The sequence below is a fragment of the Prinia subflava genome, chromosome 6 (assembly GCF_021018805.1).
Source record: "Prinia subflava isolate CZ2003 ecotype Zambia chromosome 6, Cam_Psub_1.2, whole genome shotgun sequence".
NCBI classification, from domain to species: domain Eukaryota; kingdom Metazoa; phylum Chordata; class Aves; order Passeriformes; family Cisticolidae; genus Prinia; species Prinia subflava.
Window position 1 is genome coordinate 14,257,603 of NC_086252.1, and position 6,000 is coordinate 14,263,602.

Genomic DNA, 6,000 nt, shown 5'->3' on the forward strand with positions numbered 1-6,000 from the left:
CTAGTCCCCTAATGCTGCTTAAATTAAATCAGTTTCTCCCCTCTCCTTTCTCTTTTCTTAATTCCGACTGACCCTCCATACCCATTTGAATTACATTATTTTTCTGTCTTTGTCTATTCTCAAAGTTTATAGTCCCTTGGTTAGAAAGCCATAAACATTCAGCTCCTCTCATATATAACCAAGATTAAAGCTGTGTATATAAATCTGGCAGCAGAGTAGTATTTTTGCCCACTCTTGAATTGCAGCTGTATTTCTTCAGTAATGACTGAACAATAATTCATCATATTCACTTTTTCAATCCTCCATAAATGTGTAAACCAAAATTGTAACAAATATTTTTGCTGACAGGTGGCTATTGCAATTAAACACCTGAGAAACTCGGGTTATATCTGTGAACAAATGGGGTTATTGATTCTTTTCGTGTTATTACAAGTAATTCTGTGTCACTTGCATTCCAGTTAGAAGTTGTATAGTAGAACACTTGGAAAGAAAGGTGATTGAGTTAACTTCCCTCCACAGTGTGCTGTACAGTATTTGTGATCTCTTGCTTAGGTGTGCAGGAACCTAATCTGCCCTGTACATCTTCAGGCTCGCTTATTTCCTGATTCCCACACACGCTCCTGCACGTGTAGCTGTGTTCAGCTTTATGGTGGATCCCACAGGTCTGCCTAAGCAAATCTGTGGTCACATGGATATATCTATTGCAGGTGATTTATGAATGTCCTGTAAAGGTTGCTGTGGTCAAGCTCCCTGCACACCATTTCTAAAGCACAGCATTGCTAACTGAGGATAAACTTATCTCGCCTGCTCTTATTTTCAAGGCCATTGCTGGCTGCAACCCTTATGTCTACTTCAGGTCCTGTGGGAATGTGTGAAATCAAAGCTATGGATCCTTGCATAAGTTTTGCTGTGGGTTCTGTTTTGCTGATGGTCACCCACAGGTTACAGCATGGCTCCTTGTGGCAGCTCTGGGAGAGAGGCACAAGGTCTAACACTGGTCAAACACTGCAGGCTTCAGGAGAAAAGTTCTCCCACCTTTGCTTGGAATTGTTGAAGCACCGCACCAGTACACGTTGTGGGCTCTAACTGAACAGTTCTGTGACAGGTATCCAGACATCTCACACATGTGTAAGAGATGGCCTCATTTCTAGGTGGCCCTCCTCTGAGAGTCTACACCAGCAGCTCTCTGCACGGCAGTCTGTTTCCTCTGACTTCATCTCTTAGAGCTGCTTTGGCTCACTCTCCCCCCGTTCCCTCCTTCCAAGCTGCACTTCCCCTCACAAAATACCTCAGTAAACTCTAGTCTCCAACCCACTTCAGACCTTGACAAAATGCTCTTTACCTATAAAAACAAGACACTGTCCCTTGTCCACTCTAAAGTGCTTTGTGTAGCACTCTTGTTCACGCTGCACATTAACTGCCTTTTACATTTCCTGCTGCACCTGCATCTCTCTCTCTGCCCCAGTGCCCAGCCAGATGGGAAGCTGCATCCATCTCTCTCGCACACACAGGAATCTGCAAGCACAGGGTCTGGTATTGCTGTCAGTTCCACCCCAAAGGTCTTCACATTAAGTCAGATTAAATGCCCAAGGGGTTGGGCAGACTCAGACTTTCTGTTTTCACCCACTCAGTCCAGTTTTCAAACACAGAGTGATTGAAGCTAATCTCTGTTTCATCTAATTTTGGGGTACAGACTTTTAGTCTGCTGAATAAGCTTGGATGACCTATGTCCTAGAGAGAGTGCTTTCAGAACCTGAGCTTTTCCACAAATAAAAAATAAATGACATCTTCCCGATTGCTAAAACAAGGGAAAAATTGATAAATATACTATATTTTCAAGTCTAGATCTATAGGGAAAGGTATTGAGGTATTGTTTTGTACAGAGCCACACAATCCAGCAAAAAAACAAATAGGCAAGGTTTTGAAACAAAGGTTTTTTTCAGAATGTGCAGGCAGCCTGTTCTGTATTTGAGCTGAAATTTCATCTGCACTGAGTACCTCAGGGCATTACTTCTCCAGCTTCATGATACTGTAACAGCCTTAGCAGGAGCTTCTTAGTATTAGTGATTGGAAGTTGTTATAAAGACAGAAAAATGCAGATTAGAGAGAAATCTCCTCTTAAAGGGGAGGGGGAAAACTTGGGTAGAGGAGGGTGAAGAAAGAAAAAAAAGAAAGAAAAAAAATAGAGGATGGAGCAGTAATTGAGCCCAAGCACAGCAATGTGGCAAGAGGAAGCTACCTTCCTTGTGAATCAAGTCAACAGCGAGGAAAGCAACTAGTGAATAATGGAATATCCAAAAAGGCCAACTTTTCATCTTGTTGCAAACCTGCTGTCAACATGGGAGAACGTCTGTAGAAAGTAAAGAGCCCTTGATTTATTCACACAGAGGCCATGATTAGAATTAAGCTTCCTTAAAGAAATTTGTCTTATGTCCTCCTCCATCAATGACCTGCTTCTCAGAATCAGCTCCTGACTATTTCGCTGGTTTGCAGTAGCTGGATGTTTCTCAGATGACAGCTAAACCTGGCAAGTAGCATGATCTCTTCAGGGAAGTAATCCAGGTCAGTCCCTCAGGCAGTGCTTCAGGCTCCGGCAGTGTTTCAGGCTCCAGATCCATATATAACACAATATACAGTGTGTGCAGCTTGGTTCAGACAGAGGAACTGGCTTTTGTGTGTTAAAGGATGACACCAGACAACTGGAAGGCAATTCCTGAAACCTACCCTCAGGCACCACCAAGAAAGATCAAGTCTCATCTCCTGCTCAAGAAGAAAGGGATGAATAAAGCTGGAGGCCAGACAACCACCCAACTCCTTTAATCTTAAAACTGTCTTGGCACTTGGGTAGTGCCTGATACACGTTCAGGACCTGAAGGCAACTTTGCTTTATGCTATGGCTAAAAGAAAATGTAGGATGAATTCCCAAGGATGCTTAGGCCCACAAGTAACTCTCATTGAGGGCCAAAATCCTCCAGGTTAAGATACATAGAATGTGTTTTTTAGAGAGAAACTCTCTAGTATTATAAAAAATGCACTCATCTAAATTTAAAAAAGAAAAACCAGCAGCATTTGTTCTCTTATAATTTTTCTCTTATAATTTCACCCTAGGTGTGTGGAAAACATATTTTAAAGTTATGAATAAGAAAACCAATCCTCTCCTTAACCACAGCTGGTAACGGCCAGGTCTGAGTTACAACCATATGGTCCAGCTTTGCTTTGCTGTCAGTCAAATTTTATTCCTTGTTTTGCCATGATTCATTGCTATGAGATCATCATATTCATGTTCACGTTTCTGTTTTTCTTCCTATGCTAGAACTCAGAAATCTCTTATTATATGTCTGTACCAACCTTAGAACAGGAAGCGGGAAGCTATGTTGAAGTTTTTTACTTGCTATTGTCAAATGAGCAAGTGCTGTTAAACAGCATTGCAGCTGTTTGTCCTGGAGTTGGGAACAGGAGTGATGGGAACAGCATGCTTACATTTTGTTGCCAACTGGCCAGGGAAAAATAATGTGTATGAAATATATGAATTGAAGGGGTTATATGTGAAACATGGCCTGGTAATTAGAGACTTGGGATAGCTACACTAATGAAGGCTTTTATGTGACTTGTGGTGAGTTGATTAACAAGCTTTAAATTTAGGACATTTTTATTTACACACCTTATGGTGCTGTTAAGAGTGTAAGCCATTAAAGGCTTAAGGCACCCAGAAGCTGGTAGCAGAAGTGTCAGCTCAATGCCTACAGCACACACTTTCATGGTGGGCTGTGATAACCCTGCTCTGTTCTCATTCTTCTGAGAGGATGTAAGGACCAGGCTCACAGCTGTGGTATTTATGGGCATTCAGAACTCACCAAGAGACTTTACATCATTCTGTTTAGGGGCTGCTGTCTTTACATGTTGTGTATGCAGAGGAAGGGAGAGAGCAAGGACAGCTAGCTGCCATATGAAATCTGGATCTAGGTTGTGCCTTCATTTCAAGTTGCTGCATTAAAGTGGTTTCCTTGCGAGACAGCAATCAAAATAAGCATTTTTGTCTTTGACTTCAGATTGCTTAGGAAAGCACCTGAGCATTGTGTATGGAGTAAACAATATATATTAAAGTCTTTTGCATTATTTGCCTACTCCTGGGTTGAGAACCTTGTGCAAGCACAGAAATCTGCGAAAAATAAATCCGAATGTGTCTTTGTGGCTTTTCCCCTTGACTTTTGGATAATCGGGGCTTCTGTATATTTTTTTTCCTTTGTAATACCCCAAGATGCAGCTCCCTTTGGGAGTTCCCTAATCTGTATATCAGTGGCAATCCTATAATCCCATATAATTGTATTAGTCTCAATAGCAGATTAGCTCCAAGTGCCCCTACAGACAAGGAGATGTCAGCTCTGCTATTGTTTCCCACTTAATGTGATTCCAGACAGCAAAGAAGAAAAGCAGCTGAGAGCCCTCTGTCTCACATTACAGCCCACAGTTTCTAAACCAATTAAGAAAAAGGGATTTACAGTCAACTGGATTAAGGGCTCTGTTTATATTATCCCATATTTCTTTTTATAATACCTTCCATTTTCTATCTAGCCTTGTAATCAACTACCCTTTTCTCTGCCTTTTGAAACACCCATCCATGTCCTTACCTATTCATTTACCAATCCATCTCACATGTGGGATTTCAGCCATCTGTCTGGTTAACTTCACCAGCCTGCTTTAGTGCACATTTGTTTAGAGAACACATGGTGTATGAAGCATACCAAGTAATGCTGAGATTAAAACCGATGCCTGATTTCAGATCAGTTTCAAGATGACCTCACTAATGTAAGTACATTTGTGAGACAGTGTTTGGGCAAGCCTCTCCTTGCTGCTAAGTAAAACATTCTACCACCATCCTTATCAGAGCCGAACAATGCTGCTATGTAAACAGCATCCTGGTCAGTCATTATTCAGCCAGAAATGGTACCTATAAAATTCTGCAACACTTACAGAGGAAGAGGTAAAATTAAACTCCAGCAGAATAATGTTAATAAGACGAAAGATCAGAGTGGTCCTTGATCTGGTCAACTGAGCAGCAGATCAAGGATAAAAACTGACACTTTGCTTTCAGAGAGGTGTCTCTCCTGCTGTGACACGAGGTAAAGGTTGCTGGAGGATGTGGTCTAAAACACCACTTCACCTGAGAACAGACAGCAGCAATCAAGACCCTGGGATTCAGTCGCCACTATGGTTTCTGCTGTTCAAAATACACATAAAAAGTCTTGCATCCCCTACCAAGAGTAATTGTTTTCTTTTACTTGATCAAAATAAATCAGTAAAATACACTTAGCACAATCCATATTGCCCAAAATTTCTGTTATCCTGGAGGGATGATACCTTGCATTCCCTTGAATTCCTAATTCAGCATGAATTTACATTAATGGGCATTAACATGTTCAGGTGACTGTGATTTTATGTGCTTTCCCAGATGGAAGTTGCCCAGTGAATATGTTTCTTAATGGTTTGTTCTTATGACAAAATTAGTTTGGGGCTGTCTTTCTTCTGAATGGAGATTCATTTCCTATTGAATACCATTTCTCAAAAATATTTTTCCCAATCAGCTTAATATTTAAACAGGTTTAAATTTTAAATCTCACTGTACAAATCTACTTAGATTTTCAAATTACAGTAATACTTCACCAGGTTTCATTTTTAAGGCAATGTAACATGTATAATTCATTCCATGAATCTTAGATAAGGTTGGTATTATGCTACAGTGCAATTTGCTGCCTTGCAGTGAAGTTTTACAGCTAAGGTGAGTTCTTCCACTTCAGGCTGTAGGTTTATTACAAAGGACTTTAAAAGAAATAAAGATGAAAAATGAGAAATGAAGTGTTTCAGTAGCTGGAGAGCTCCACAACCAATGGCTCTTTTACCCCGTATGCGTGTTTGTGGAGGGCTCATGGCAAAGTACTCCTCCATGTCACAGCTTCCTTGGGGCAAAGAGAATCTTTTATTGAATGAGTTCCCTTCATTACA